The sequence below is a fragment of the Etheostoma cragini genome, chromosome 16, assembly GCF_013103735.1.
Source record: "Etheostoma cragini isolate CJK2018 chromosome 16, CSU_Ecrag_1.0, whole genome shotgun sequence".
In the NCBI taxonomy this organism is placed as follows: Eukaryota; Metazoa; Chordata; class Actinopteri; order Perciformes; family Percidae; genus Etheostoma; species Etheostoma cragini.
Window position 1 is genome coordinate 9,626,849 of NC_048422.1, and position 10,665 is coordinate 9,637,513.

Consider the following 10,665-nt stretch of genomic DNA (forward strand, 5'->3'; position numbering starts at 1 on the left):
TCCCTCACCATTTTTCAGTCCCGTCTGAAGACCCATCTTTTCTGTTCTGCCTATCCTTAGTTTTTTTTAATAACTGTCCCTACTCCGTTAAGCGGCTTTGAGCTCGGGAAAAGCGCTATACAAATTCAATTTATTATTATTATTAGTCTTGGGCGGTGCTAAGCGCTACGCGGAGCATTGGCACCTCTGCAAAATAGCTTTGGGAAGGAACTTCTTTTAGTGGAACGTGTATGTTCAAAGGTTGTTTTAGTTGCACAAAAGAAAACTTAGACTGGACAGATAGTCGAGTTAGCAGTCTCGGTTTAGTCTGCAGAGTGCTGAGCAGAAGTTAACCATGGTCCTCATAAATCCACTGTAGTTTAAAATTCCAACACAAAGAAAGCGTAAGATAACAGACATCTGGCCAAAATGAAAGACATGCATCAGAATTTTAGACTACAGTTATGGAGCTAATAAAATTGGCTCTATACATTTTAATTTGTTGGCCTTTTGCTCAGTGAAGCATTTTATGTAAAACACCAAACAGATTTGTGTAAAGTCAAAGATTCAAGGAGCCATAAAAGGTTTGGATAAAAAAAAATATGTGTTGCTTCAATAACAATATTAAATAACTTTTTCTTTTGTTGTCCTGTACCTAACAAGCAGATAGGCACATGACTGTGTCAGCTGGCCTGTGAGTAGCTTTGCTTGCATCATCGAACCAATTATCTTAAAAGGGGTCTTGTAGACTATGTGGGATGGATCACTGGTGTACTGTGCTTGAGTGTGTGTGTGTCGGGTAAGGTCACGTGTGTGTGTGGTTGTGTGTGTTTCGTCACATGCTTGTGTGTGGGCAGGAGCCGTAGTGTTGTGTCAGCACAGATATACTACCTAGATTTATGCTCAATTGCCAGGGACACACACCTGCACTGACACACATACACTCTTCCCCCAACCTCGCACTCTTTCTGCAATTCTCTCTCTCTCTCTCTCTCTCTCTCTCTCTCACAACAACGTCACACTTTCTGAAGTGTTGTGATATCAGAAACCAACAGCATGTTTTGTTGCATGTCTCTATCCTAATATTACAACTCATAATGATGCTGCACCTCCACTAGAATTATCAAATAGAGAGAAGAATAAAGAGAATATAAAGAAGTATAAGAATATAGAGAAAGAAGAAGGCTCTATTTCTGGTTCGTTATAAATCTTCATAAATCACATGCAAGTACTACCTATTACAAGCAAGCATCACACTTGGATAAAACTGTTGTGTGTTGCTTAATATTACTTTTACATACAAAAGAAAACTCTTTTTCGTCGTTTCACTTACTCAGTCCTTGATGATTACATGATGAAACTTTCATGACAGGGTGAGTGTGGGCGGGTCACGCTGTAAAGTGAGGACATTAAAAAAAAGCCAGCATCTTTGCTTGACAGCCACACAAGGCTGAGACCAGCGCTAAATTCTCCTCATACATCAGATTTCGCCCAGCGCTCGGCGGGGATACTTAAACATCAGTATACACGGGCAACCCGTCAGCCAAAGTAGTTGGGAAAAAACATGACCAACAGAAGAAGAGCAGAAAGCATTCAGATTGTTTGACCCTTGTATTTGGTTAAATTGACCCATTTCAAATTTTTACAAGAAGAAAAATGGTGCAAGTCACATTTCTTCTACTTGAAAATCAACGGCCTTTCCTTATTATCTGTGATAAACAGGTATTCCTGACTCAATTCAGAAGATTATTCTGGATATGACACTTGTTTTTTTTTCATAGTGGATTTTTAACATGAATTAAAACCTTATGACAAAAACAAACCCCACTTCCATTTTTAATTGTGTGCTAGTAGACACTGATTACATTCCCTAAACATATATGTCATCACAATTGTTTGAAATTGAGATAAAGTCAATATTTGTTAATAGATTATGAAGTCAAATTTTATTTCAGAATTTTTTTTAAAAACACAAATAAGTCACTGGTCAATTTGACCCGAAGGACACGAGAGGGTCCCGAAAGTGAAGACAATACAAGGGTTAAAGGACTAAAACTAGTGCTGTCAAACAATTAATGTCATAGTTAACTCACAATCAATCGCACATTTGTATCTATTTTTAATGTCCCTTGATTTCTTTTTGTCCCACTATTTTTTTCCCATTTTAATGCTCTTATGAACATGGAAAAGTGTATTGGCTTGCTTTGTGCAAATGTTTTTTTTATTGAAAACAACATTGGCATGTAGCCTACTGTAGTGCTCAATTTCACACTATCATTCTCACTTGGAGCAAATAATCTCTCACACAATTTAACACTGTCTATTAACGAAAGGGTAAAAAAAATACTTTGACGAGGAGGCGGAAAATTCAGCTTTGTGCTTGGCCATCAAGTGGTATTTCAGACTGGACGTGCTGCGATGATAGCTCAGTTCCCATCAACAAAACACACAGATAACTTATAAAAGTAAACTTTCCATTCAGAATGTTATTGGCATTCAATTTGGCGTTGCACGCTCACCATCCAATCAAAATGTAACGTTACTACTATTTGGTCGGCTTGCAAGCCCAAACAAGTGGCAGCATGTCTGTTGTTTTGTTTCAGGTCTAGTTAGATCCGGTGTAGTGTTGTAGTTTTTCTAACGTTACTAGCTGTTGCAACAGCATGTGTAAAAAACTACAAAGTTTGTTTGGTTAAAAAGAACATTAATCTTGCGGAAAAGAAATTGACGCCGTTAAAATGGGTTTGTGTTGATGCCGTTAATGATGCGTTTAACTGACAGCACTAGTTCAGTAGTACACATTCAGAAGGATTATATATGCTAGTTGAAGAAAGGTGGAAAGGTAACTCACAAATGGTATACACTATGACTCATAATGCTGTCACTCACTATGTTGCCAACTTGATTGTAGTAGCTGTGACCATTTTCACTGAGTTATTATTGGCTCCAGTCATACCTGCTATTGGCCATCCTTTTGCATCACCGGTTCTGAGTGCCTAATCAAATCACATCAAACAGACTGTTTCAATCAGAATCCATGAGTCATTCTCCAGTAATGAAATCAAACATTTATCACCGGCTGATTTTTACCCTTTCCATTCTTAGTCATGGGAATATCTTAAATAGACCATTCGCAGTGTGGAAACACAATGAGAAGATCATACAGAGCCAATGTATTACTCCGAGCTAATCTCAGATGACTGTGTTTCTCACCCCATCTCTGAGGGAGACGCCAGCCACCCTCCTGAGGAAACCCATTTTGGCCCCTTGTACCCTGGATCTTGTTATTTCCGTCATGACCCAGCCTTCATGACCAGAAGTGAGGGTAGGAACGAACACTGACCGGAAGATCGAGAGCTTTGCCTTCTTGCTCAGCTTCTATTTTGTCACAACAGTGCAAAAAATGTAATGTAATACCGCACCCGCTACTCTGATTCTCAGACCAATCTCACGCTCCATGGTCCCCTCAATTGCGATCAAGACCCAAGGTATCTAAACTCCTTCACTTGGGTTAAGGACCCATTCCCTACCTAAACAAGGCACTCCATTGGTTTACTGCTGAGAACCATCAGCCACCACCTCAGATTTAGAAGTGCTGATCCTCATCCCAGCCGCTTCACACTTGGCTGCATCCTCTCCATAGATATTAAAAACAGGATTGGTGACAAAGCGCAGCTCTGGCGTAGGCCAACCATCACCTGGAACGAGTCTGACTTACTGCCGAGAACCCAGACACATTCTCTTTTGGTCATACAGAGATTGGATGGCCCTGAGAAGGGACCCCCTAACCCCATACTCCCGCAGCACCTCCCACAGTGTCTCCTGGGGGAACCGGTCATACTCTTTCTCCAGATCCACAAAACACATGTAGACTGGTTGGGCTTACTCACAGGTTCCCTCTAGGATCCTTGCGAGAGTGAAGATCCGATTCGTTGTTCCACGATCAGGATTGCATTCATATTGTTCCTCTTCAATCCGAGGTTCAACTATTGGCCGAACACTCCTTTCCAGCACCTTGAATTAGACTTTACCAGGGAGGCTGAGAAGTGTGATACCCCTGTAATTGGCACACACCCTCTGGTCCCCCTTTGTGAAGACCACCCCGGTTTGCACTCCTCAGGCACTATCCCAGACTTCCACGAAATGTTAGAGCGTCTCAGCCAAGACAGCCCCTCCACACACAGAGCTTTCAGCATTTCTGGATGGATCTCATCAATCCCTGGGCTTTGCCACTGTGGAGTTGTTTGACTGCCTTCCACCAGGGTAATTGACAACAATCCCCCATCATCATCCAGCTCTGCCTCTACCACAGAGAATGTGTCAGCCGGATTTAGTAGTCCCGCAAAGTGCTCCTTTCATCACCCTATTACCTCCTCAGTTGAGGTTAACAATGTCCCATCCTTACTGTACACAGCTTGAATGATTCCCAGCTTCCCCCTCCTGGAATGGCAAAGGGTTTCCCAGAAGCATCTTGGTGCCGACATAAAGTCCTTCTCCATGCTTTCTCCAAACTTCTCCCACACCTGCTGCTTTGCATCTGTCACGGCAGAGGCCGCAGTCCTTCTGGCCCGTCGGTACCTTACAACTGCCTCTGGAGTTCTCTGGGATAACATATCCCGGAAAGACTCCTTCTTCAGTCAGATGGCTTCCCTGACCACCGGTGTCCACCGGGGATTTTGCCCCCAACCTTCACCGGGATGCACGAAAAGCTCCACCGGAGGTGTGAGTGTAAAGTCTCCGCAACTGACCCCATTGGTTCCTCCCACAGGTGGTGGGCCCGTGGGATGGAGAGAGAGGAGCCACACAGCTGTTTCCCGGCCACCAGGCACTCGCTGACGAGACCTGGGTTTCCTACGGGCACGGTCCCTCGGTCCCTTTCTTACTTATTTACAGGATGTTTGAACCATTCTTTGTGTGGTCCCTCACCTGAGACCCCTTGGCCCTACCAGGAGCACAAAGCTCCAGACAACACAGCCCTCAGGTTCATAGCGACAAAAAAACATCTCCACCACAAAAAGGTGATGATTCCAAGAAAGGTTAATAAACTAGCCATGTCTATCTCTCTAGCTGCATTTTGACACTTCATTAGCTGTATTTAATTTTACATTAATCATATTTAGCTTCAAATCATTCACAAATGAGAATTTTCAGTTCACAAAATAATGAATGGCTTTTTAGATAGCATTGTCATAGAGATGAGTATAAATTGATGTGTGCACGGTGCACAAAGTCATTAGAGAGTTCAATGATTACTGCAATGTCTAACAGTACTTTACACACAGCGCCTAAGTCCTGGACAACTTTTATCAATGTATGAATACCAAATTTAAACTCTGTTTCATGCAGTATACCTTCAGTATACCTTCAGTAAAATAAAAAAAGCACAAAACCTAAAAAAAAAGGCACTGTCAAACAATCAATCAACAATCTGTATTTGTTGCATTAAATTGTACACGGAACAATTCGTGTGAAATGTTAACCCATCAGCTCCTTCAACTTGATGATTCATCAACAGACTGTAAAAGTCAGGACTTCAGGACAATTCTTGGATGCACCCGAGCTGAATTTCTCTCAAAATACCTAATTCGAAGATATATTAAAAATACAAAGTCCTGCTGTGCTGTGGTGTCATTGTTGGTTTCATGGATTTGAAAAAGAGAAGGCGACATTTAATATGGAAAAAAAATGTTTGCCATGTTTAATGTAGTGGTGGGACTGTCTAGAGTTCAGACTTATTTTTCTCCTACTTCACTAATCCACTGCCATGAAACAGTTTGGATGGAGGCTGAGGGGAGTTGTCAATTGATCCACTGTGGTTTTGACCAAATGTCAACAGCAAACTGCAGCAGCACTGGCTGGCTGATAGCTGCTGTGCCTTACCAAATTAATTTAGTAAGCAGTAACATTGTAAAATTAAATCATAACAAAGAGGGAAATATGCTTTTTTTAACCGAAAAGCTCACTTTTCCTCTTTTGTAGTTTTAAAAGGTGAACTCCAGAAAGTATTTGGATATTTTCTTCCAGTGTTATTTAATTTTTATTAACACGTCAGAATGAGCTGAGCTTGATCCATGTTCCTGTTCTTCTTTGCTTCATCCATTCATGTTTCTGGGTTTCTACGGACTGTTGCTCCTTCAATCTAATGTTGATCCAGCCTCATGCTTCCTTACAGCTACATACTCTAATTGAAATTTAAGGAATTGAGGTTTGAGCAGCTTAAATAACAAAGTGAAGCATCAATGCTAGCTGTGTCCCGATCAGGTTTTTTGTGGTACACATCCTAATCCAAGTCTTTTAATTTTGGCAGATGCTGATACAGAGTCTAATCAGATACTTATATTTACCAAATGTTGATTACTTTTTTAGCTTTTAACCTTAACAAACCTTTTGTCAGAGGTTATCACATAATGCACTACAATGGGACTTCTGTGAGCACTGTAAAGGGAAGAAAAACAAACCAAAGCGGCACAAGACTTTTCACAATAAGCAAATGAAGTGAATGAGATTGGGATGAGATGAGACAGTCTGAAGAAGAAAAGTAGACACTTTGTTTTGCTCTCAATGCTCTTCATGTTTTTCTGTGATACCTGTCTAGCAAGCTTATATCTTCAATGGAAAGCCAGGTTAGTGAGACAGTTGTGCTGATGAGCAAGGGAAAGTTGCTTGTCATTTCAGAACTGCAGAGTCAGATGTATTCATGAATACCAATGGAAGTCAATCCATCTAGTTATCCAATGAAAGTGAATTAGGTGCATAGTTCAGACTCCCCTACAATCAAATATAGGATGGAGGAACTTTTGATCACTTTTGATTTGATGTTAGCCTGCTAATCAATGCTGAGCACTGACTTTGTCAGAGTTAGTTAAGTCAATTTATTTATAGAGCACATTTAAAACCTGCCTAGTCTGAACAAAGTGCTGTACAAAGTTATATTATGTTATAAAAACAAAGGAAAACAATAAACCTCACACAAACAACACACTTCTAGACAAATGTCCCTAAAATAAATCATACGCCAAAGAATAAAAATGTGTTTTAAGACAAGACTTGAAGATCTTGGCAGTAGAGGAGGACCTAACATGAATGGGAAGTTTGTTTTTGAGCCGGAGAACGGAAAAATATAATCACCCTTTGTTTTCATCCAAGACTGTGGAGTAGCTAAAAGGAACTGATTAGAGGATTGAGTGTTGTAGTACATTTCGCGAGTTGCTGAATGTGTGCCTTTTCCTGGATGAGTGTGTTTATGTTTCGTCAGATATCCTGCCAAGAAAAACCACAGCATCAGTTGTTTCAGCAAAAGCCCTAAATTAATGTGTGTTAATGTTCAAATGACAAAAAAAAACTGTGACCTTTCTCTGGCAGGAGCATCTGAAGTAGACGTAATTTGATTTGGAACCACACAGTCAGCGAAGTAAGGAGGTCAGAATGGTCGGATTCTTCTTCTTCTTCTTTTTTTTTATTCACCAATTAGTGCAAACACATGTTAAGACTATGGATGGACTAAGACATACAAATATGTATATTCGCAAAACATATGAGGAGACATAAGTAACAGTGGGCAGCATCTGAAAATGAAATAAAAGCGAGAGGGAGAGAAGTGTCAAAACAAAAGTCAAAGAGGGAGGGAGAATCTCTCCGTAGGCTGGCGGCATGGACAGATTCCCTCTGGCAGCCGAGCAGGGCGGCAAAGGTGGTGCCCCTCTGGAGGCCAAGCAGGAGGATGGCGAAGATGCTTAAGCAACAAAGGCAAAACCCCTGTAGTGGCCAAGCACGACAGCAAAACCCATCCGGAGGCCAGGCAGGATGTTGAGAACTCTCAGGTGATGAAGGCAAAACCCCTCTGGAAGCCGTCAGCAAAAGCAAAACCCATCTGAAGACCGTTGGCAAAGATTCTCAGTAGGCCAAGGGTGCGCTATGCTGGAGCCAGTCTAAGGGACAGCTGGGCCAGGATCCGGCGACAAGGCAACCAGAATATGAGTCGGCCGACAGAACACGGGGAACAGTAGTTGGCCAAGCCGCTGACTGAACACAGGGAGCGCGAGTTGGCCGGGCAGTCGACAGAACATGAGGAGTAGGAGTCTCTGGATCACTGGACAACGACAAAGTTTCTTAGGCGCCATGCACCGGCAAAGTCTCTGATGTGCAGAGAAACGTCAGGGTCTCTGAAGTACTGGACAACAGCACAGTCTCTGAGATGCCAAATAAACGGAGACGTCTCTGGGGTGCAGTCCAACGGAAGGCAGGTCAGCCGGGGTCTGGACCGCTGCACGTCAGCCGTGACTCTGAAAGGACGTTCATTGATGACTCTGGAGAACTGGACGAGGATCCTGGGTCGCTGAACGGCATGGGCTCTGGCTCGCTGCACGGCATGGAATCAGGGGTGGCCTACTGACTGAAGGCTGATTGTACTGCAAAGGCGGGAAAACCAAAAGACAGAAAGTAAAACAGGACAACACATGGAGGGAACAAAGAGACTACAAAATAAAACCAACAGAAAACATGAAACCAAAGAAACATATGAACATATGACATAGGGACAAGACATGACAAGAATAAAAAATAAATGGGATGTGAATTGTGAGTTTTGTAGGATGGGTTTGGTTTAGTCTTATTAACTATTAATGTTCATAGAAACACAGAGAGCAATAGTAGTGTAGCACATCCCCAGCGGTGAGGTGCGGGGCAAAAAAGTGGCAGAGGGAGACCCGGCTGGGTCAAACTTTGCAGCACAATAACACTTATAGAGAAATAACAGAGTGCAGGAATCTCATTCTTTACAGTTGTAGACACACACAAATAGTATTCCCACACATACTTGTTACTTCAGTTACCTACTTACTAACATACTAACATTTATACTGCAGCAGACAGCTTACAGCAGGACAGATCTGAGAATTGTTTGTTGTTGTTGTTTGTTGTTGTTTGTTGCTATTTTCCATGGTACGAGATCCCACCATTGTGAGAAGATCCAAAAAAGATTATGTGCGTTGTGTGCTGTGTGATAGGTTCTGTGAACAGTTTTGTGTTGGTTCAGCCTTATTACTCAACATGCTGCAGATGTTGTTAGATATTTTATTCTAAGAGTGGATATTGGTGGTGATGTCATGGCCTTTTCCACATGTATCTATTGAACCATGAGGGACATTGCTGGGGTCAGTGAAAGCAATTTATTGATGCTAATAGAGGTGGCTTTTTCAAGTGTATGCTAGAGCATTAATTTCTTCCAACAAAGATTGTAAGGTTTACCTGATCAGAAAACTTTTATATATGTTCTGGAGGACAATTAGTAATAATGTATTTTTTCTTTATAATTTGGAGCACTTGTTGTGCCAATAAATTTAGGCACACTGAAAAGTTCCTATATCATTAAACACCTATATTAACCTCACATCTTGAGCCCAAAGAGGACAAGAATCATCACAGAATCATCTTTGGTTGGCCTAATGATGGACAATATGCAGCAGGTCCCTCACATATGAAACCTAATCATGTTAGAGCTAACTCTGTCATCATGAACTCATTTATAGTGGCATGCATATTATGTACAGTTGTTTGTGTACAGGAGTGTTCGTGTGTGTGTCCTTATAATTGAGGAGATACCATGAAGGAAGCAAATAAACCACATCCATGTTATCAAGCATTAGCACTAATGAAATTTCAACCATCACACACTCCTTTTGATTATAGTTATCACGAAGAGTTACCCTTTCCAACCGCCCTATGTCCCTATACACTACACCCCCCCTACACACACACACACACACACACTCCTGTACACACACAAATCTGTCTAACTACGGGCTCTACACATCTTAGTCTACTAATGCTGTCATTGTAAGGTTTAGACTTTTATGACAGGAAGATGTCAATTGCAATTCACAGACCGAGTTAGAGACTGTTTTGCAGACAGGTCGATAGACAGATAGTCATGGTAAAAGATCCAAAGACAGACTGAAAAAAGGAGAAAAAATAAACAGATACAAAGCCCATCCACTATTCTGACAAAAAAATAGGCATACCCACCCACCACTGACCATAACATTTAGTTGGGCTCAAAGAAACATTTTTGGAGATCACACTGCTCTGGAGGCACTCATTTTCCCCCCGGATGAGGTCAGTTTAAACGAGTGGAGCCGCTGGACCACATCGCTGGATAACATTATTTAAATTAGCATTACTGCAAGGGAGAAATGAACACACATTGCCAAATTTGCAGCTTTTTGTCCATGTTTGGCAACTGTTTGCCAAGAGTTTGTTGATGATTCACTGTAATGTCCAGACTTTTTAACCATGCTAGCAACATGGCTCTATAGATGGCAATCTCAGTTTGTTGGCCATTCAGTTGGTAACTCCACCACTTTGGTCCAGACTGAAATAGCTTGAGAACCATTCAATAGATTGCCATGAACTTTTGTACAGACATCATCTCCAGATGATAAACCCTACAGATTTTAGCCCTGATATGTCCACTAACACCACATGTAGGTCAAATTATTTTCTTGTAAAAGATCTCAATATGGATTGGCACAAAACGTTGTGCAGATATTCGTGTTTCTCAGTTGATGAATCCTTATGCTTTTTCCATTAGCATTACCATGAGGTGGACACATGGTATTGACATTGAGTAATATGACTCAATTGTCAACAAGAACATGTCTAACTGATGAATTGCAATTAAAACTAGTA

The 10,665-nt window shown here is 41.5% G+C and overlaps 1 long non-coding RNA gene across 1 annotated transcript in view; it reads right to left on the reverse strand.

Annotated features, from left to right (window-relative positions):
* LOC117959333 overlaps positions 1 to 6,405 on the reverse strand; it is a 7,192-nt gene extending 787 nt beyond the window's left edge. The window contains exons 1-2 of the long non-coding RNA XR_004659918.1: positions 6,393 to 6,405; positions 4,817 to 4,821 (exon numbers count right to left, since the gene is read on the reverse strand). This is a non-coding gene — a long non-coding RNA (uncharacterized LOC117959333). The remainder of the gene's footprint in view (positions 1 to 4,816; positions 4,822 to 6,392) is intronic.
* Positions 6,406 to 10,665: the final 4,260 nt, after the last annotated feature.